The sequence below is a fragment of the Pseudophryne corroboree genome, chromosome 3 (genome assembly GCF_028390025.1).
Source record: "Pseudophryne corroboree isolate aPseCor3 chromosome 3, aPseCor3.hap2, whole genome shotgun sequence".
NCBI lineage: Eukaryota > Metazoa > Chordata > Amphibia > Anura > Myobatrachidae > Pseudophryne > Pseudophryne corroboree.
In genome coordinates, this window is record NC_086446.1 from 361,426,920 (window position 1) to 361,450,958 (window position 24,039).

Sequence of the window (24,039 nt, forward strand, 5' to 3'; positions counted from 1 at the left end):
CTCGGAAGAGGGGGAACAGGAAGTGATCCATTAAAGAAACCTTGATGTGCCTATATAACATCTGCAGAACGTGAGTTTGGGGTACGCATCACCCCTTTATTATTAGTACGCTTGAAAGATACCTTTATAGGAGTATTTTATCTATATTTATGTAAGTTTGGTACGTTCCTGATTAACGTCGCCTCCTCATTTCTCATATACCTTTCTGATAACCACATATCGAACGGTTTACACTATTGGGGTTTCTATACCCTTCTGTTCTATGAGTGGCGACTAAAAAGGGGAAGAAGATTGAGGGAACCCACTACACATATGGAGGAGAAAGATACCTTTATGAACACTTTGCGCACAGTGTACATGTGAGTACGGTGCGTACGTATAAGGAGTTCTCCAACTATACGCTTACGATTCACATCTATCAACTATCGTCTTTTCAGATTTCCGTACACCACTTTCCCTGAATTATCTGAACTGTTGGTAGCTGTTCTTCCTTAGTTCTGGAGTCTGGGACTTCATAACAGTCTTGTGATAAATTATCACTATTCCGTATTTTAGAACTTGCGGATAGCGCAGCAGAAGGCGAACTCTTGTATTGTTTGTGACTATTTTTCGGAGATAGAGTGACATCTCCTTGGACGCCCTCACTGCAGCTATCTGTGGGCGCAGTAGATACTCACCCTTGTGTTGTGTTTAACACCCCCCAACAGTGACGGCGCCGGCCGCCCACTCCCCCGTCTGTGGACTGAACCACCCACTTGCATTACGTGCAAGTGGACACGCCCCCTATTTGCATAGCCACACACCCTTTTGGCGCACGCGCTCTTGTGCCCCTGCCCTGCCCGTCCGCTGGAGTGAACACTAGACTACACCGCAGCAGAAAGGGGTATTATTGACAACAATCCTGAGTGCAGAGACACAAATGCGTTCAAGCTGAGAGATTAGGCAGCCATGAAAGCCTCACTTAAAAAGACAATTCTAAAAAGAGAAGAATGTAAGGATGGGCTATAAACACGACAGCGTCATGTTAGACAAGCACAAACAGAGTATGTGGGACTGCAACGTTAAAGCTAAATTCTGCAGCCAAACGAGGCAAATAGTCAGCAGAACAGTTCTGAAAATTTCATTTGTCTCCAATTACAGGCTAGTTCCAGTTCTACTGTACCTATTAAACGGCATCTGGTCCCTGCAAGTTGTAAGTAGAGCTGGCCTTTCACAGGCTGCTCGTTAATGCAGGGTCTTACTGGTTCCTTGTAATAGATTTTTCTACTTAAATCATTTTGTTTTGTCAGTATTTTAGATAAATAAAACATACCCCCAACATTGTGGAGCATAACATGGCACTATGATATGACGATAACACATTGCCCCTTGTGGGAAATCGGACGCCTGTGTTCGGTTACGGTGAAGTACAGAAGCAATTGCTGTATGAACAGGTGTTATATTCAGCACTGAATAAAGTCTTTATCAAAAGATGGCATAAAATGTAAATTATATATATATATATATATATATATATATATATATATATATATATATATATATATATATATATACACACACATACATATATATACATACATATATACATATATATACACACACACACACACTGCTCAAAAAAATAAAGGGAACACTAAAATAACACATCCTAGATCTGAATGGATGAAATATTCTTATTAAATACTTTGTTCTTAACATAGTTGAATGTGCTGACAACAAAATCACACAAAAATTATCAATGGAAATCAAATTTATTAACCCATGGAGGTCTGGATTTGGAGTCACCCTCAAAATTAAAGTTGAAAAACACACTACAGGCTGATCCAACTTTGATGTAATGTCCTTAAAACAAGTCAAAATGAGGCTCAGTAGTGTGTGTGGCCCCCATGTGCCTGTATGACCTCCCTACAACGCCTGGGCATGCTCCTGATGAAGTGGCGGATGGTCTCCTGAGGGATCTCCTCCCAGACCTGGACTAAAGCATCCGCCAACTCCTGGACAGTCTGTGGTGCAATGTAGCGTTGGTGGATGGAGCGAGACATGATGTCCCAGATGTGCTCAATTGGATTCAGGTCTGGGGAACGGGCGGGCCAGTCCATAGCATCAATGCCTTCGTCTTGCAGGAACTGCTGACACACTCCAGCCACATGAGGTCTAGCATTGTCTTGCATTAGGAGGAACCCAGGGCCAACCGCACCAGCATATGGTCTCACAAGGGGTCTGAGGATCTCATCTCGGTACCTAATGGCAGTCAGGCTACCTCTGGCGAGCACATGGAGGGCTGTGCGGCCCCCCAAAAAAATGCCACCCCACACCATTACTGACCCACTGCCAAACCGGTCATGCTGGAGGATGTTGCAGGCAGCAGAACGTTCTCCTTGACGTCTCCAGACTCTGTCACGTCTGTCACATGTGCTCAGTGAGAACCTGCTTTCATCTGTGAAGAGCACAGGGCACCAGTGGCGAATTTGCCAATCTTGGTGTTCTCTGGCAAATGCCAAACGTCCTGCACGGTGTTGGGCTGTAAGCACAACCCCTACCTGTGGACGTCGGGCCCTCATACCACCGTCATGGAGTCTGTTTCTGATCGTTTGAGTAGACACATGCACATTTGTGGCTTGCTGGAGGTCATTTTGCAGGGCTCTGGCAGTGCTCCTCCTGTTCCTCCTTGCACAAAGGCGGAGGTAGCGGTCCTGCTGCTGGGTTGTTGCCCTCCTACGGCCTCCTCCACGTCTCCTGATGTACTAGCCTGTCTCCTGGTAGCGCCTCCATGCTCTGGACACTACGCTGACAGACACAGCAAACCTTCTTGCCACACCTCGTATTGATGTTCCATCCTGGATGAGCTGCACTACCTGAGCCACTTGTGTGGGTTGTAGGGAGGTCATACAGGCACGTGGAGGCCACCCACACTACTGAGCCTCATTTTGACTTATTTTAAGGACATTACATCAAAGTTGGATCAGCCTGTAGTGTGTTTTTCCACTTTCATTTTGAGTGTGACTCCAAATCCAGACCTCCATGGGTTAATAAATTTGATTTCCATTGATAATTTTTGTGTGATTTTGTTGTCAGCACATTCAACTATGTAAAGAACAAAGTATTTAATAAGAATATTTCATTCATTCAGATCTAGGATGTGTTATTTTAGTGTTCCCTTTATTTTTTTGAGCAGTGTATATATATATATATATATATATATATATATATATATATATATATATATATATATATATATATATCTGCCCCAACTGTGAAATTGTAGGGCACATATAGCAAAAATGCATTATTTTTCAGTTACTTCAGTAATGCAGTATTACTGTATTCATACTGCAGGCTCCATGGAGATGAGAGTCCGTGTGAGCTTACATGCAGCACGTTCTCTCTGTACTCAGTAACATTGTAAAACACACCCCCACACACTCCTGTGGCCGCTGATGGACTTTGTCCCACAGACTGTCCTGTGACTTTAGTATTTCCAGGTATTGAATAATCTCCAGTTAACTGCTAAGATGCAAGTAAGCATCTGGTATAAAATATTGTATTACATTACATACATATATACACAGACACACGCATATTTTTATATATAATTTTTGAGACTTTGTGATAGTGTAGGACCTGCATGAAGGTGGGGTACCTTGGCGAGCGGTATGCAGGCTTCCGTGCATTGGCCAATTCACTAACTAAACCCCCATCATTTATTTATTGATGTTGTGAGTAGAGATGAGCGGGTTCGGTTCCTCGGAATCCGAACCCGCCCGAACTTCATGTTTTTTTACACGGGTCCGAGCGACTCGGATCTTCCCGCCTTGCTCGGTTAACCCGAGCGCGCCCGAACGTCATCATGACGCTGTCGGATTCTCGCGAGGCTCGGATTCTATCGCGAGACTCGGATTCTGTATAAGGAGCCGCGCGTCGCCGCCATTTTCACACGTGCATTGAGATTGATAGGGAGAGGACGTGGCTGGCGTCCTCTCCATTTAGATTAGAAGAGAGAGAGTGAGATTGAGACAGAGACACTTGATTTACTGGAGCTTAGGAGTACTAGAGAGTGCAGAGTTTACTAGTGACTGACCACTGACCAGTGACCACCAGTGCAGTTTTATTTAATATAATCCGTTCTCTGCCTGAAAAAAACGATACACAGTGACTCAGTCACATACCATATCTGTGCTCAGCCCAGTGTGCTGCATCATCTATGTATAATATCTGACTGTGCTCACACAGCTTAATTGTGGGGGAGACTGGGGAGCAGTTATAGGTTATAGCAGGAGCCAGGAGTACATACATATTATTAAAATTAAACAGTGCACACTTTTGCTGCAGGCAGGAGTGCCACTGCCAGTGTGACTGACCAGTGACCTGACCACACTGACCACCAGTATAGTATACTATATTGTGATTGCCTGAAAAAGTTAAACACTCGTCGTGTGACTTGTGTGGTGTTTTTTTATTCTATAAAAAACTCATTCTGCTGACAGACAGTGTCCAGCAGGTCCGTCATTATATAATATATACCTGTCCGGCTGCAGTAGTGATATATATATATTTTTTATATCATTATTTATCATCCAGTCGCAGCAGACACAGTACGGTAGTTCACGGCTGTAGCTACCTCTGTGTCGGCACTCGGCAGTCCATCCATAATTGTATACCACCTACCCGTGGTTTTTTTTTTCTTTCTTCTTTATACATACTACATCTCATTATCATCCAGTCTATATTAGCAGCAGACACAGTACAGTACGGTAGTCCACGGCTGTAGCTACCTCTGTGTCGGCACTCGGCAGTCCATCCATAATTGTATACCACCTACCCGTGGTTTTTTTTTCTTTCTTCTTTATACATACATACTACATCTCATTATCATCCAGTCTATATTAGCAGCAGACACAGTACAGTACGGTAGTCCACGGCTGTAGCTACCTCTGTGTCGGCACTCGGCAGTCCATCCATAATTGTATACCACCTACCCGTGTTTTTTTTTTTCTTTCTTCTTTATACATACTACATCTCATTATCATCCAGTCTATATTAGCAGCAGACACAGTACAGTACGGTAGTCCACGGCTGTAGCTACCTCTGTGTCGGCATTCGGCAGTCCATCCATAATTGTATACCACCTACCCGTGGTTTTTTTTTCTTTCTTCTTTATACATACATACTACATCTCATTATCAACCAGTCTATATTAGCAGCAGACACAGTACAGTACGGTAGTCCACGGCTGTAGCTACCTCTGTGTCGGCACTCGGCAGTCCATCCATAATTGTATACCACCTACCCGTGGTTTTTTTTTCTTTCTTCTTTATACATACTACATCTCATTATCATCCAGTCTATATTAGCAGCAGACACAGTACAGTACGGTAGTCCACGGCTGTTGCTACCTCTGTGTCGGCACTCGGCAGTCCATTCATAATTGTATACTAGTATCCATCCATCTCCATTGTTTACCTGAGGTGCCTTTTAGTTGTGCCTATTAAAATATGGAGAACAAAAATGTTGAGGTTCCAAAATTAGGGAAAGATCAAGATCCACTTCCACCTCGTGCTGAAGCTGCTGCCACTAGTCATGGCCGAGACGATGAAATGCCAGCAACGTCGTCTGCCAAGGCCGATGCCCAATGTCATAGTACAGAGCATGTCAAATCCAAAACACCAAATATCAGTAAAAAAAAGGACTCCAAAACCTAAAATAAAATTGTCGGAGGAGAAGCGTAAACTTGCCAATATGCCATTTACCACACGGAGTGGCAAGGAACGGCTGAGGCCCTGGCCTATGTTCATGGCTAGTGGTTCAGCTTCACATGAGGATGGAGGCACTCAGCCTCTCGCTAGAAAAATGAAAAGACTCAAGCTGGCAAAAGCAGTAGCACCGCAAAGAACTGTGCGTTCTTCGAAATCCCAAATCCACAAGGAGAGTCCAATTGTGTCGGTTGCGATGCCTGACCTTCCCAACACTGGACGTGAAGAGCATGCGCCTTCCACCATTTGCACGCCCCCTGCAAGTGCTGGAAGGAGCACCCGCAGTCCAGTTCCTGATAGTCAGATTGAAGATGTCAGTGTTGAAGTACACCAGGATGAGGAGGATATGGGTGTTGCTGGCGCTGGGGAGGAAATTGACCAGGAGGATTCTGATGGTGAGGTGGTTTGTTTAAGTCAGGCACCCGGGGAGACACCTGTTGTCCGTGGGAGGAATATGGCCGTTGACATGCCTGGTGAAAATACCAAAAAAATCAGCTCTTCGGTGTGGAACTATTTCAACAGAAATGCGGACAACAGGTGTCAAGCCGTGTGTTCCCTTTGTCAAGCTGTAATAAGTAGGGGTAAGGACGTTAACCACCTCGGAACATCCTCCCTTATACGTCACCTGCAGCGCATTCATAATAAGTCAGTGACAAGTTCAAAAACTTTGGGTGACAGCGGAAGCAGTCCACTGACCAGTAAATCCCTTCCTCTTGTAACCAAGCTCACGCAAACCACCCCACCAACTCCCTCAGTGTCAATTTCCTCCTTCCCCAGGAATGCCAATAGTCCTGCAGGCCATGTCACTGGCAATTCTGACGAGTCCTCTCCTGCCTGGGATTCCTCCGATGCATCCTTGCGTGTAACGCCTACTGCTGCTAGCGCTGCTGTTGTTGCTGCTGGGAGTCGATGGTCATCCCAGAGGGGAAGTCGTAAGCCCACTTGTACTACTTCCAGTAAGCAATTGACTGTTCAACAGTCCTTTGCGAGGAAGATGAAATATCACAGCAGTCATCCTGCTGCAAAGCGGATAACTGAGGCCTTGACAACTATGTTGGTGTTAGACGTGCGTCCGGTATCCGCCGTTAGTTCACAGGGAACTAGACAATTTATTGAGGCAGTGTGCCCCCGTTACCAAATACCATCTAGGTTCCACTTCTCTAGGCAGGCGATACCGAAAATGTACACAGACCTCAGAAAAAGACTCACCAGTGTCCTAAAAAATGCAGCTGGACCCAATGTCCACTTAACCACGGACATGTGGACAAGTGGAGCAGGGCAGGGTCAGGACTATATGACTGACAGCCCACTGGGTAGATGTATGGACTCCCGCCGCAAGAACAGCAGCGGCGGCACCAGTAGCAGCATCTCGCAAACGCCAACTCTTTCCTAGGCAGGCTACGCTTTGTATCACCGCTTTCCAGAATACGCACACAGCTGAAAACCTCTTACGGCAACTGAGGAAGATCATCGCGGAATGGCTTACCCCAATTGGACTCTCCTGTAGATTTGTGGCATCGGACAACGCCAGCAATATTGTGTGTGCATTAAATATGGGCAAATTCCAGCACGTCCCATGTTTTGCACATACCTTGAATTTGGTGGTGCAGAATTTTTTAAAAAACGACAGGGGCGTGCAAGAGATGCTGTCGGTGGCCAGAAGAATTGCGGGACACTTTCGGCGTACAGGCACCACGTACAGAAGACTGGAGCACCACCAAAAACTACTGAACCTGCCCTGCCATCATCTGAAGCAAGAAGTGGTAACGAGGTGGAATTCAACCCTCTATATGCTTCAGAGGTTGGAGGAGCAGCAAAAGGCCATTCAAGCCTATACAATTGAGCACGATATAGGAGGTGGAATGCACCTGTCTCAAGCGCAGTGGAGAATGATTTCAACGTTGTGCAAGGTTCTGATGCCCTTTGAACTTGCCACACGTGAAGTCAGTTCAGACACTGCCAGCCTGAGTCAGGTCATTCCCCTCATCAGGCTTTTGCAGAAGAAGCTGGAGACATTGAAGGAGGAGCTAACACGGAGCGATTCCGCTAGGCATGTGGGACTTGTAGATGGAGCCCTTAATTCGCTTAACAAGGATTCACGGGTGGTCAATCTGTTAAAATCAGAGCACTACATTTTGGCCACCGTGCTCGATCCTAGATTTAAAGCCTACCTTGGATCTCTCTTTCCGGCAGACACAAGTCTGCTGGGGTTGAAAGACCTGCTGGTGAGAAAATTGTCAAGTCAAGCGGAACGCGACCTGTCAACATCTCCTCCTTCACATTCTCCCGCAACTGGGGGTGCGAGGAAAAGGCTCAGAATTCCGAGCCCACCCGCTGGCGGTGATGCAGGGCAGTCTGGAGCGACTGCTGATGCGGACATCTGGTCCGGACTGAAGGACCTGACAACGATTACGGACATGTCGTCTACTGTCACTGCATATGATTCTCTCAACATTGAAAGAATGGTGGAGGATTATATGAGTGACCGCATCCAAGTAGGCACGTCACACAGTCCGTACTTATACTGGCAGGAAAAAGAGGCAATTTGGAGGCCCTTGCACAAACTGGCTTTATTCTACCTAAGTTGCCCTCCCACAAGTGTGTACTCCGAAAGAGTGTTTAGTGCCGCCGCTCACCTTTTCAGCAATCGGCGTACGAGGTTACATCCAGAAAATGTGGAGAAGATGATGTTCATTAAAATGAATTATAATCAATTCCTCCGCGGAGACATTGACCAGCAGCAATTGCCTCCACAAAGTACACAGGGAGCTGAGATGGTGGATTCCAGTGGGGACGAATTGATAATCTGTGAGGAGGGGGATGTACACGGTGATATATCGGAGGATGATGATGAGGTGGACATCTTGCCTCTGTAGAGCCAGTTTGTGCAAGGAGAGATTAATTGCTTCTTTTTTGGGGGGGGTCCAAACCAACCCGTCATATCAGTCACAGTCGTGTGGCAGACCCTGTCACTGAAATGATGGGTTGGTTAAAGTGTGCATGTCCTGTTTATACAACATAAGGGTGGGTGGGAGGGCCCAAGGACAAATCCATCTTGCACCTCTTTTTTCTTTTATTTTTCTTTGCGTCATGTGCTGTTTGGGGAGGGTTTTTTGGAAGGGCCATCCTGCGTGACACTGCAGTGCCACTCCTAGATGGGCCCGGTGTTTGTGTCGGCCACTAGGGTCGCTTATCTTACTCACACAGTCAGCTACCTCATTGCGCCTCTTTTTTTCTTTGCGTCATGTGCTGTTTGGGGAGGGTTTTTTGGAAGGGACATCCTGCGTGACACTGCAGTGCCACTCCTAGATGGGCCCGGTGTTTGTGTCGGCCACTAGGGTCGCTTATCTTACTCACACAGTCAGCTACCTCATTGCGCCTCTTTTTTTCTTTGCGTCATGTGCTGTTTGGGGAGGGTTTTTTGGAAGGGCCATCCTGCGTGACACTGCAGTGCCACTCCTAGATGGGCCCGGTGTTTGTGTCGGCCACTAGGGTCGCTTATCTTACTCACACAGCGACCTCGGTGCAAATTTTAGGACTAAAAATAATATTGTGAGGTATTCAGAATAGACTGAAAATGAGTGGAAATTATGGTTTTTGAGGTTAATAATACTTTGGGATCAAAATGACCCCCAAATTCTATGATTTAAGCTGTTTTTTAGGGTTTTTTGAAAAAAACACCTGAATCCAAAACACACCCGAATCCGACAAAAAAAATTCGGTGAGGTTTTGCCAAAACGCGGTCGAACCCAAAACACGGCCGCGGAACCGAACCCAAAACCAAAACCCGAAAAATTTCAGGCGCTCATCTCTAGTTGTGAGGATAAGTGAGCTAGCTATGGTGGGTGCTGAACTTTCTGTCTGTATATACACATTATATATATATATATATATATATACACATACACACACACACACACACACACACACACACATATAAACACACACACACACACAAGTGCAAGGAAAGAAACGTTCAATACACAGGGTTCGATCCTATTACTCGCAAAGGGTGCGGGATTGGGTGCTGTTGCCAGCTTTTAAACATCGCTGCAACAGCACATAACACCCTTCGCGGCCTGGTTTCGAGCTGAATTCGCTCCAAGGTGCTCGGAGCCCTATGGGGCAGCGAGCATTTTTGTGCAAATTCGGGCCACCGTAAAGTGCGTCCACTGCTGTGATGATTTGCACCCGAGATATCATCACGGCTAAAGGGATCGACCCCTTAATGTTCACTCTAGCACCCTGAACCCAGTGAGGGTATATAGTGATACATCAAGTATAAAATGTTGCCCTTAATTAAAATATGCCCTACTCACAGATTAGGTGCAGGGTGCTAGAATGAACACTAATACCGATATTCAGGTGTGTCCACTTACATCTAGCTTCCTGACACAGCGCTTAAACAGTCCTTCTAAAAAACAGGGTTTATTTTACTTCAGGTTGCGCAAATCAAATGATGAATAGCAGCCTCCTTCACTCCAGATAGAGAAAACACCAGTCTCTTGTGTACAAATCTAAAAACAATACAAACAGGTGAAGGAATAGGCGCTAATAACCATAAATGTTTGTAATAAGGTATTCCCTTATAAATTGAAAGTATTACTGGAACTGCTTAACATCCCGATTTTATTGAATTAAAGTGCATAAACAAACACTTAACTGTACATTCAAAAACATTTAAAAAACATAAGAAATTCCATAAAATAGTCCATAAAGTGCAGGTGCAGTAGTTAAGTGTATGTTATATCTCACCGTTTAATGAGGAAGCGGTGGGCTAAGCTTAACTAATAAAGCAAAAAGCAGGTCCCGGGCTTGGAAGCACGGCACCACCGCAGATCGCAAAAAATACTCAAACGGCAAGTACTCCCTGCACTGGTCAACTCCTGGATCACAGCAAAAAGTGAGTCCGTGCGACGCTTTTCGGTCCGTAGACCTTTCTCAAGAACAGATCCGTTCTTGAGGAAGGACTACGGACCGAAACGCGATCTGCGGTGGTGCCATTAAGTGTTTGTTTATGCACTTTATTTCAATAAAATCGGGATGTTAAGCAGTTTCAGTAATACTTTCAATTTACAAGGGAATACCTTATTACAAAAATTTATGGTCATTAGCGCCTATTCCTTCACCAGTTTGTATTGTTTTTAGATTTGTAAACAGCCCTTCTAGTCATGCCGTGCCATTGACAATGGTCTTTTTGTGCGACTTTTTCCATTAAATTGATTATGCTGATTAAAATGATATGCGGTATGCCTATATACTGTGCGTGACCGCATCTCTAACTGCATATGGAACGTTAAGGTACAGTGTTTTTAGAAAACTGTATCGTAGCATTTTGTATGCAGATACAGCTGCAGATGCACAGAGAATACAGTCACGCCACATATAATTTTAATCAGCAGAGTCTGCTTATGTGTCCTATTCGCAAAGCAAATAAGACACATTCTCTGTAAAAAAGATGCCTGATGTCAATGAAGTTGCACGGGACCCGTCAGCTCACTCACGACAAACATCTGCCACTGCATGTCGTATTGAGGTTAGATGTATGAGGACACATCTCTACACTCATATTCCCTATTTAAAAAGCTTAGAATCTCAAGTGCAGGTATAATGAATAACTTATCTGAACAATTGAAAATTGGATGGCATTTCATCTATTGTGAAGGTCCCAAATCAAACTTACCAAATGTGTTTGATTTCCCTCCAGGAGTACCTGGTGGTGAAATGCCACTGACCAGTCCCAGGCTATAGAAATCACATCATCGTGGCATGACCACACCATAATGCAACGATGCAAACCTCTCCAACTCCCCTCATTCATTTCACAGTGTAGCAAGTAGGGTGGGATACCTGATCTCTTAGGAGCCTATGGGGACTCGCAAGAATACTGGCATCTCGCTGATGATCTAGGACAGTCCTGGCCAACCTGTGGCTCTCCAGCTGTTCTGAAACTACAAGTCCCAGCATGCCCTGCTAAGTTTAACCGTTAGGAAATGCTAAAACTGTTGCAGGGCATGCTGGGGTGTGTAGAGCCTCTAGGAAAGCAGATACTGTAAGTAAGTATGTAACTAATGTTATTAATAAACTGATTCTAACTTTCAAATTTGTAGCTCAGATGCAAGGTTCAGCAATTATGTTAAAATCTGTATTTTTAAATACTAGATAAATAATACCAGTAATTAATAAAAGTATTTTGCTGCACTAAAATTCTAATCTTGCAGTTTGCAGTTCAAGAAATTATTTGTGCCAGGTTCAAGTATTTCTAAAGAGTTAATGTGTTGGAGATCTTGCTGCAGGGAATACTGAATGAGCAATCTCAGTAGAGGACATTAAGCCCTTTTTATGCATGAATACATGAACAGTACACATATTAGCTTAAACACACTTATCTGTATAAATAGAAATATTACGTACTGTATAGGAATACGTGCAGTTTGACTACACATGCACAATGATAGGAACTGCCATAAATTTCTTATCCAGGAAAGACACCTGTTCCCAGGTTATCAAACCATTGTGCATGCAATACCCGGCAATCTGACACGGAAACATACAGCAAAAGGAGTAATGAGGATAATAACTGTAAAACTGACAGAGAACTAGGTGCAGTGAGGTAATGGGACTCACTGAATCCAAGTGTCACTCCCTAGGGGCACAGTGTGGTTTACCAAGCACAGTCTCCGGCAAAAAGAAATTCATGAATGAATAACGGACAGCACTATAAATAAGATTTCAATACCGATGATTCCTACTCATATAATAAACATGTTCATTAATATGGAGATAATAACACTCCCCCAGTTGGTATGGGAAAGCTTCCACCATACTTTGGAACATGGCTATAGGGATGCACATCCATGGAGCCACAAGAACATATGTGAGATCGGGTGCTGATGTTGGGTGAAACGGAATAGTTTTCCAATTAATTCTAAAAACATGTTTGATGGGGTTCAGGGTCTTCCACACAACTCAACAAGCCACGGTTTGATAAACGTCACTGTGCATGGATGCGAGAAGGGGACATGATAACGGTGAAATAGAAAAGGGACTTTCCCAAACAACTGCCATAAAGAATTCATGCAATTCTCTAGAAATTCACTGTATACTGTAGGGGCTCAGTTCAAATCATCAGCCGCAGACCATAATTCCTCTTCCAACAAACGTTTAGTGACTCCAAAGAACATGTTTTCACTGCTCAAGTCTCCACTCATGCTGCTCTTTACACCATTCCTTATGGCATTCCGCATGGTGATCTGAGGTTTGTGTGATGTAACCATGTGCACCTGCTGTGTGGTGTTCGTCAATGCAAGAGTATTTTTAGATGGCAGGAGGTTGGGGAGAGCCTAGATCTTTAAAAGCATTAATGCTTGTGTCTGGAGGATGTAGATATGACCGTGATGTGACCATGGGGCAGATGTATTAACCTGGAGAAAGCATAAGGAAGTGATAAACCAGTGATATGTGCAAGGTGATAAAGGCACCAGCCAATCAGATCCTTACTGTTAGTTTACATATTGAAGCTGATAGGCTGGTTCCTTTATCACCTTGCACATATCACTGGTTTATCACTTCCTTATGCCTTCTCCAGGTTAATACATCTGCCCCCATGTCACTTACTTAAATTACCTATAAACTTTTAGCAGAAATGTATTTTCACTTTGAACACTACTTTTAGCCTTGTTACACATAGGGTGTTGAGACCTATTGCAATAAGCAGGTTATGAGCACTATCAATCTTGACTACCCTCCAAATAGGATGCTCTGTGATCCAGGAAGATTAATTAAAAGACGATACTCCCGTCACTCAGGATAAGTGCTAGGGTCGAACAGATTTAGCTGTAATATCAAGTAATTACAGTTAGAACAGTTTTGTAAATTGTATAAGAGGCCTAATCTCATTTTGGTACAGAAATGATGGTAACAATATTAGAGAACTAACAATGTAAGGAAATGTGTTTTCCCCATAAAAATTAGATTAAACAGAAAAATAAACCAAAACATGCATCGCTTTTTGCATAACTATGCCCAAGTGAGAGTATTAAGCATGGGGCATTATTTTATAATGGCCTTATCCCATTGGATGTTCCTTAAAATGAAAAATTACATGTGTCACACTCACAGGTTGATCTGCCAGTGTGTGTGTGTGTGTGTGTGTGTGTGTGTGTGTGTGTGTGTGTGTGTGTGTGTGTGTGTGTGTGTGTGTGTGTAAAAATATACACACACAAAGTAGTTTTTTTTAGCACAATGTGTAGAGATTTATATACTGTAGGTGTAACTACCCTAATTTAAAAGGAGACAACTCCTCCCTTTAACACCTTCCCCCTTCTTCCCTTGCTATTATCCAGTATAATTCTCCCTGCAGTAATCATGGGAAAAGGATGCAGGACACGTCTGAACCAATTAAACAGAGTGCTTGAGAAGAATGCACATAACTTATGGGGCAAGACATAGATGCCAGTTGTAGAGTTCTGGCCAAATGGCTAAAAGACAGATTAACTCTTGTTTGGCAGCTCAATTTTATACAACGGAACAGCCAAAATGCAGAGAAAGTTCCGCAGTGCTGCACAAAAAGTGAATAAATGTGAATGACAATTCTATTTTAATGTAGTGTGGCAGAAACAAATACTTAAACAATTGAAAGCACCAATTACACAATATAAAAAATAATAATAAATAAAAATAAACAAAATTATATGACAAAGCAAATTTCTCTGAGCAGTACTGGCGAGATCCAATTTGCTTTGTCAATGTACCCCAATTCTAAGACAATGGTAGAGTAGTTCACCTGTGTTTGTTGGATTATTGTATATTTTAATAGAGGAGTCTGTAAAATGTACATTGTGCTCCAACACAGGTTATAGGTTTGAGGCACATAAACAGAACTTTAAATTGTTAAGCATAAACTGAGTGTAGTATTGGAGTTTAGTGTAATATGTTTTCTTTGAAGCAACTAAATGACATTTCTGCCTCACCACAATGAATCATGGGTTAGATTTCTACCAAATACCTATCTGTGCAGAGTTTGTACGTTCTCCTCGTGTTTGAAGAGGTTTCCTCTGGGTGCTCCATTTTTCTGTCACATTCCATACTGGTAGGACTAATGTGAATGATTATTATAATATCTGGAAAGAACTTTCTATTACGTAGGTGCTAGCTATATAAATAAACTTCAATAAATTACAGCATGACAAATAAAAAGAACTGGATTGCAGTACGGCATGCAGTCATATAATAGACATTCACAATGTTGACAGTCATTGGCACCACAATGTTGACAGCCTTGGAATGTTGACATGCTCAAAAGGCAGACATCTGCAATCCTGCCATTCTCACAATGCCGACATTAGGGTTAGGCTGCGGGATGGTTAGGGTTAGGCACTGAAGGGGGGGGGGGGAGTTAGGGTTAGGGAAATAATACTGAACGGAACCGCCGCTCTGTCAGATGTCTGTGTTAGAACTGCTGAACACACGACCGCTGCAACCTGGAAGCTGTCGCTGGAGCGGAAAATGCCGCTGGGAGCAGGTAAGTCACTGCTAGCCCACCAGGGACAGTCTGTCAACATTCTATCATATTGACATTTCAGCAATGTCCACATACTACATGTTGACATCTCAACATTTTCATAAATATCGACTTTATATATCACACCCTACAGTAAAATCTATGATTCAGATGTTAATCATATAAAATGTGTAGGACTCAAGTGATAGGTTGTAAATTGAACATAATAAATGGAAGCATTTTTAGATGAAGTCAATTAAAAGTTATGGAATTAAGGCACAGTTTGTATGTATAGTAGTATAGTAATTATGCAATAATAAATATCATGTGAGCTACATATTAAAGTTAAAAGAAATGTCTATACCTGGAGTGAAACTATTATGCAGATAATTTAGAAAGCACACTGCAACAGATTCAGTTGTTGGAGTCTGACAGTAGATACAGGCCACATTTCCATTTGTAGTTTTAGAACACAGCACACACATATACATAATTTTATATATATATATATATATATATATATATATATATATATATATATATATATATATATATATATATATATATATATATATATATATACACACACACACACACACACACGTTTGAAGTTAGTAGCTTTAATTGGACTCAACAATCACATTTACGACTGGTTTAGTATTTCCAAGCATTTCTGACTTTGTGTACATACAGTATATGTAACTTGCACTTAGGCAATTGTGTCTGCAGGGCCAGGAAGGATAAACACCTGCAGAGTTAGGTACCCAATTGGCAGATACTGTTACACAAAATAACTCCTAAGAAGGCAACAAAACATTAGTTCTAGGTAAGACATACAGGATGGACTTACGGTTTGAGGTTTACTCTGTGCAGTGCTCTGTGTTAGGTCTCTGCAGAGAGGGCTGGATCACTTTCTGTTGGTCTCCAAGCTCCCTCTTTGGTCCCAGCCTTCCAGAACATTAACTCCTATATGCCTGGAACGAACTGACCAGATAAAGCTTGGGGACTCACATTTAAAGCAGCTTATTATGGACTGTGAAGAAAGGGCTGTGTGTTGAACTGGTCCTCAGCGTTTAGCAAGAATAACCACAATAGAAGCACCTGGAATAAATGAAAGCATAGATTAAACCAAGAACAAAGATGACAAAAGGTAACCAATAAAATAAGCAGTTAATTTCATATTCTAAAACCTGGTTTGGATCACTAAGCATTTTACAGACAAGGCACTACTGCTAAAAGTTTGTCAATTAGTATTAAATTGTTTTTGGTCCACACAGAGGAAGTAGCAATGGTGTAGAGTAAACTATATTCAGCCAATTAAATCATTAGAAACTCAATAAGGGGGTAATTCAGAGTTGATCGCAGCAGTAAATTTGTTAGCAGTTGGGCAAAACCATGTGCACCCTCTCTGCGCACCCACCCCCGCGCCGCAGCTGAATCGCATTACCATACTTTAGAATAACCCTAATCACGATTAGATGTACCAAGGTAGAAGAACTAATATACAGCTTCTAACTATTTTTTTCCCCAGACACATCAGTCCCTGACCTAGTGGATTTTACAATCTAATCTCCATATAACATAACACAGAGACATGGATAAGTCAGTTTCTTATAAAACACAGAGACATGGATAATGAAGTCAGAGGCCAATAAACTTGTTAGAATGTATCAGTGTAGTGGAAAGAAACACACAGGGAGAACACATAAACCCAGCAGAGATAACAATGTAAATCACCTATAACACCAGAAAAAAAATAAGAATTTACTTACCGATAATTCTATTTCTCATAGTCCGTAGTGGATGCTGGGAACTCCGTAAGGACCATGGGGAATAGCGGCTCCGCAGGAGACTGGGCACAAAAAGTAAAAGCTTTAGACTAGCTGGTGTGCACTGGCTCCTCCCCCTATGACCCTCCTCCAAGCCTCAGTTAAGATACTGTGCCCGGACGAGCGTACATAATAAGGAAGGATCTTGAATCCCGGGTAAGACTCATACCAGCCACACCAATCACACCGTACAACTCGTGATCTGAACCCAGTTAACAGTATGATAACCGTATGGAGCCTCTGAAAAGAAGGCTTCCAACAATAAACAACCCGATTTGTTTGTAACAATAACTATATACAAGTATTGCAGACAATCCGCACTTGGGATGGGCGCCCAGCATCCACTACGGACTATGAGAAATAGAATTATCGGTAAGTAAATTCTTATTTTCTCTGACATCCTAGTGGATGCTGGGAACTCCGTAAGGACCATGGGGATTATACCAAAGCTCCCAAACGGGCGGGAGAGTGCGGATGACTCTGCAGCACCGAATGAGAGAACTCCAGGTCCTCCTCAGCCAGGGTATCAAATTTGTAGAATTTAGCAAACGTGTTTGCCCCTGACCAAGTAACTGCTCGGCAAAGTTGTAAACCCGAGACCCCTCGGGCAGCCGCCCAAGATGAGCCCACCTTCCTTGTGGAATGGGCTTTTACAGATTTTGGCTGTGGCAGGCCTGCCACAGAATGTGCAAGTTGAATTGTACTACAAATCCAACGAGCAATCGTCTGCTTAGAAGCAGGAGCACCCAGCTTGTTGGGTGCATACAGTATAAACAGCGAGTCAGATTTTCTGACTCCAGCCGTCCTGGAAACATATATTTTCAGGGCCCTGACTACGTCCAGCAACTTGGAGTCCTCCAAGTCCCTAGTAGCCACAGGTACCACAATAGGTTGATTCATGTGAAACGCTGAAACCACCTTAGGGAGAAATTGAGGACGAGTCCTCAATTCCGCCCTATCCGAATGAAATATCAGGTAAGGGCTTTTATAGGATAAAGCCGCCAATTCTGATACGCGCCTGGCTGAAGCCAGGGCCAACAGCATTACCACTTTCCATGTGAGATATTTCAAACCACTGTGGCAAGTGGTTCAAACCAATGTGATTTTAGGAACCCTAAAACTACATTGAGATCCCAAGGTGCCACTGGAGGCACAAAAGGAGGCTGTATATGCAGTACCCCTTTGACAAACGTCTGAACTTCAGGCACTGAAGCCAGTTCTTTCTGGAAGAAGATCGACAGGGCCGAAATTTGAACCTTAATGGATCCTAATTTTAGGCCCATAGACAATCCTGCTTGCAGGAAATGTAGGAAACGACCCAGTTGAAATTCCTCCGTAGGGGCCTTCTTGGCCTCACACCACGCAACATATTTTCGCCAAATGCGATGATAATGTTTTGCAGTTACATCCTTCCTGGCCTTGATCAGGGTAGGGATGACTTCATCTGGAATGCCTTTTTCCTTCAGGATCCGGCGTTCAACCGCCATGCCGTCAAACGCAGCAAGTCTTGGAACAGACAAGGTCCCTGCTGGAGCAGGTCCTTCCTTAGAGGTAGAGGCCACAGGTCCTCCGTGAGCATCTCTTGCAGCTCCGGGTACCAAGTTCTTCTTGGCCAATCCGGAGCCACGAGTATCGTTCTTACTCCTCTTCTTCTTATGATTCTCAGTACTTTTGGTATGAGAGGAAGAGGAGGGAACACATATACCGACTGGAACACCCACGGAGTTACCAGAGCGTCCACCGCTATTGCCTGAGGGTCCCTTGACCTGGCGCAATATCTGTCCAGTTTCTTGTTGAGACGGGACGCCATCATGTCCACCTTTGGTTTTTCCCAACGGTTTACAATCACTTGGAAGACTTCTGGATGAAGTCCCCACTCCCCCGGGTGGAGGTCGTGTCTGCTGAGGAAGTCTGCTTCCCAGTTGTCCACTCCCGGAATGAACACTGCTGACAGTGCTATCACATGATTTTCCGCCCAGCGGAGAATCCTTGCAGCTTCTGCCATTGCCCTCCTGCTTCTTGTGCCGCCCTGTCTGTTTACGTGGGCGACAGCCGTGATGTTGTCCGACTGGATCAATACCGGTTGACCCTGGAGCAGAGGCCTTGCTTGACTTAGGGCATTGTAAATGGCCCTTAGCTCTAGGATATTTATGTGAAGAGACGTTTCCATGCTTGACCACAAGCCCTGGAAATTTCTTCCCTGTGTGACTGCTCCCCAGCCTCTCAGGCTGGCATCCGTGGTTACCAGCATCCAATCCTGAATGCCGAATCTGCGGCCCTCTAGAAGATGAGCCTTCTGTAACCACTACAGGAGAGATACCCTTGTCCTTGGAGATAGGGTTATCCGCTGATGCATCTGAAGATGCGATCCGGACCATTTGTCCAGCAGATCCCACTGAAAAGTTCTTGCATGGAATCTTCCGAATGGAATCGCTTCGTAAGAAGCCACCATTTTTCCCAGGACTCTCGTGCACTGATGCACTGACACTTGTCCTGGTTTTAGGAGGTTCCTGACTAGCTCGGATAACTCCCTGGCCTTCTCCTCCGGGAGAAACACCTTTTTCTGGACTGTGTCCAGAATCATCCCTAGGAACAGTAGACGTGTTGTTGGAATCAGCTGTGATTTTGGGATATTTAGAATCCACCCGTGCTGACGTAGCACTACCTGAGATAGTGCTACTCCGACCTCTAACTGTTCCCTGGACCTTGCCCTTATCAGGAGATCGTCCAAGTAAGGGATAATTAATACGCCTTTTCTTCGAAGAAGAATCATCATTTCGGCCATTACCTTGGTAAAGACCCGTGGTGCCGTGGACAATCCAAACGGCAGCGTCTGAAACTGATAATGACAGTTTTGTATCACAAACCTGAGGTACCCTTGGTGAGAAGGGTAGATTGGGACATGGAGATAAGCATCCTTGATGTCTAGAGATACCATATAGTCCCCTTCTTCCAGGTTCGCTATCACTGCTCTGAGTGACTCCATCTTGAATTTGAACCTTTTTATGTAAGTGTTCAAAGATTTTAGATTTAAAATTGGTCTCACCGAGCCGTCCGGCTTCGGTACCACAAACAGCGTGGAATAATACCCCTTTCCCTGTTGTAGGAGGGGTACCTTGATTATCACCTGCTGGGAATACAGCTTGTGAATAGCTTCCAATACTGCCTCCCTGTCGGAGGGAGACGTTGGTAGAGCAGACTTCAGGAACCGGCGAGGGGGAGACGTCTCGAATTCCAATTTGTACCCCTGTGATACTACCTGCAGGATCCAGGGGTCCACTTGCGAGTGAGCCCACTGCGCGCTGAAATTCTTGAGACGGCCCCCCACCGTGCCCGAGTCTGCTTGCAGAGCCCCAGCGTCATGCTGAGGACTTGGCAGAAGCGGGGGAGGGCTTCTGCTCCTGGGAAGAGGCTGCATGGTGCAGTCTTTTTCCCCTTCCTCTGCCCCGGGGCAGGAACGAGCGGCCTTTTTCCCTCTTGCCCTTATAGGGACGAAAGGACTGGGTTTGAAAAGACGGTGTCTTTTTCTGCTGAGAGGTGACCTGGGGTAAAAAGGTGGATTTTCCAGCCGTTGCTGTGGCCACCAGGTCCGATAGACCGACCCCAAATAACTCCTCCCCTTTATACGGCAATACTTCCATATGTCGTTTGGAATCCGCATCACCTGACCACTGTCGCGTCCATAACGTTCTTCTGGCAGAAATGGACATCGCACTTACTCTAGATGCCAGGGTGCAAATATCCCTCTGTGCATTTCGCATATATAGTAATGCATCCTTTAAATGCTCTATAGTTAATAATATACTGTCCCTATCCAGGGTATCAATATTTTCAGTCAGGGAATCCGACCAAGCCACTCCAGCGCTGCACATCCAGGCTGAGGCGATCGCTGGTCGCAGTATAACACCGGTATGTGTGTATATACCTTTTAAGATATTTTCCAGCCTTCTATCAGCTGGTTCCTTGAGAGCGGCCGTATCAGGAGACGGTAACGCCACTTGTTTTGATAAGCGTGTGAGCGCCTTATCTACCCTAGGGGGTGTTTCCCAACGTGCCCTAACCTCTGGCGGGAAAGGGTATAGTGACAATAATTTATTAGAAATCAGCAGTTTTTTATCGGGGGAAACCCACGCTTTATCACACACCTCATTTAATTCATCTGACTCAGGAAAAACCACTGGTAGTTTTTTCACACCCCACATAATACCCTTTTTTGTGGTACTTGTAGTGTCAGAAATGTTCAATGCCTCCTTCATTGCCGTGATCATGTAACGTGTGGCCCTACTGGACATTACGTTTGTCTCGTCACCGTCGACACTGGATTCAGTATCCGTGTCAGGGTCTGTGTCGACCATCTGAGGTAACGGGCGTTTTAGCGCCCCTGACGGTGTCTGAGACGCCTGAACAGGCACTAATTGACTTGTCGGCTGTCTCATCTCGTCAACAGTTTTTTGCAAAGTGCTGACATTGTCACGTAATTCTTTAATTACTACCATCCAGTCAGGTGTCGACTCCCTAGGGGGTGACATCACTAACACAGGCAATTGCTCTGCTTCCACATCATTTTCCTCCTCATACATGTCGACACAATCGTACCGACACCCAGCACACACACAGGGAATGCTCTGATAGAGGACAGGACCCCACTAGCCCTTTGGGGAGACAGAGGGAGAGTTTGCCAGCACACACCAGAGCGCTATATATATACAGGGATAACCTTATATAAGTGTTACTCCCTGTTATAGCTGCTGTATTTATATATTAGCTGCCAATAGTGCCCCCCTCTCTGTTTTACCCTGTTTCTGTAGTGCAGGACTGCAGGGGAGAGTCAGGGAGCCGTCCTTCCAGCGGAGCTGTGAAAGAAAATGGCGCTTGTGTGCTGAGGAGAAAGGCTCCGCCCCCTTCACGGCGGCCTTTTCTCCCGCTTTTTTCAGGAAACTGGCAGGGGATAAATGCATCCATATAGCCCAGGAGCTATATGTGATGCATTTTTTTTAGCCATATAAGGTTTTTATATCGTTTTTATTGCGTCTCAGGGCGCTCCCCCCCAGCGCCCTGCACCCTCAGTGACCGGAGTGTGAAGTGTGCTGAGAGCAATGGCGCACAGCTGCAGTGCTGTGCGCTACCTTATTTGAAGACAGGAACGTCTTCTGCCGCCGCTTTCTCCGGACCTCTTCGCTCTTCTGGCTCTGTAAGGGGGCCGGCGGCGCGGCTCCGGGACCCATCTAGGCTGAACCTGTGATCGTCCCTCTGGAGCTAATGTCCAGTAGCCAAGAAGCCCAATCCACTCTGCAGTCAGGTGAGTTCGCTTCTTCTCCCCTTAGTCCCACGATGCAGTGAGCCTGTTGCCAGCAGGACTCACTGAAAATAAAAAACCTATTTAAACTTTTACTTCTAAGCAGCTCAGGAGAGCCACCTAGCTTGCACCCTTCTCGTTCGGGCACAAAAATCTAACTGAGGCTTGGAGGAGGGTCATAGGGGGAGGAGCCAGTGCACACCAGCTAGTCTAAAGCTTTTACTTTTTGTGCCCAGTCTCCTGCGGAGCCGCTATTCCCCATGGTCCTTACGGAGTTCCCAGCATCCACTAGGACGTCAGAGAAAGGAGATTTATGGTAGACTTACCATTGTTAAGTCTCTTTCTGCGAGGTACACTGGATTCCACAGTTAAACATCGGGGTGTAGAGTTGGATCTTGATCCGAGGCACCAACAGGCTAAAGCTTTGACTGTTCCCAGGTTGCACTGCACCACCTCCTCTATAGCCCCGCCTGCAGGCACTGTGAGCTCAGTTTTGTTAACCAGTACAGTGCAGTAGCAGGTAAAAGACGGTAGATGTTAGCCACATAGAACCACATTCTCACGACAGGAGAAGGTACCAGCGGCTAATGCCATACAAACCCAAAGAAGCTAAGTGCGTCAAGGTGAGCGCCCTTTGGAACCCAGTGTACCTCGCAGAAAGAGATTTAACAATGATAAGTCTTACCATAAATCTCCTTTTCTGCAGCAGGGTACACTGGTATTCCACAGGGAATAACATCGGGGATGTCTTAAAGTAGTTTCTCATGGGAGGGGACGCACTGTAGCGAGCACAAGAACATCCTGGGAGGCGGAGGTATCAAAGGCATAGAACTTGATGAATGTGTTCACTGAGGACCACGTAGCCGCCTTGCACAATTGTTCTATGGACGCACCACGGCGGGCAGCCCAAGAAGGTCCAACAGACTGAGTAGAATGGGCCTTGATAGCAGCAGGAGCCGGAAGACCAGCTTGCAGGCAGCTAACAGGAAGACCAGACCTCCCTGTTAGCTGCCTGCACTGCAGACACCAACTTACAAACTGAGCCTGGAGGCGGGGATATAGAGGAGGCGGTGCAGTGCATCCTGGGAACAGTCAAAGCTTTAGCCAGTTGGTGCCTCGGATCAAGATCCAACTCTACATCCCGATGCAGTGTACCCCGCAGCGGAAAAGGTCACATTAGATATTACCAAATATAGGGATAACACAGGTAGCTGTATTCTTTACCACTATCCTTGAGTAGATTGTGTGAAAAGAAACTAAACCTTCACTATGAATGCCAGCCCAATAAGCAAACAGGCAAGACTAGGCTTGAAAAATAGCTCACCTCTTCATAAAGAGTCCTGACTTAATACAGCAAGATCTACTTCTCACTAGGCAGGAAACATTACGTAACTTATAAGCGCTGGAAAAATTATTCAAAATGCAGACAATGCTCTGGATATTTGCTTTGTTGATAATTTTTATACATATACCCCCATCCCCCCTTTTATTCTTCTGTACCCCTTTCTTTCTTTTTATCGACTTTTGCTATTATTTTTTTTAAATCTCAATAAAAACTGTTAATACAAATGCAGACAATGTAAAATGCTTTTAGTGATACAGAATTAATAAGTTTTCCCTTACACTTTATGCTCTACCAATATAATCTATTGTACGGATAAC

The 24,039-nt window shown here is 44.6% G+C and overlaps 1 long non-coding RNA gene across 1 annotated transcript in view; it reads right to left on the minus strand.

Annotated features, from left to right (window-relative positions):
* LOC135055600 (uncharacterized) overlaps positions 1-24,039 on the minus strand; it is a 96,947-nt gene that overhangs the window by 66,618 nt on the left and 6,290 nt on the right. The window contains exon 3 of the long non-coding RNA XR_010243782.1: positions 16,103-16,353. This is a non-coding gene — a long non-coding RNA (uncharacterized LOC135055600). The remainder of the gene's footprint in view (positions 1-16,102; positions 16,354-24,039) is intronic.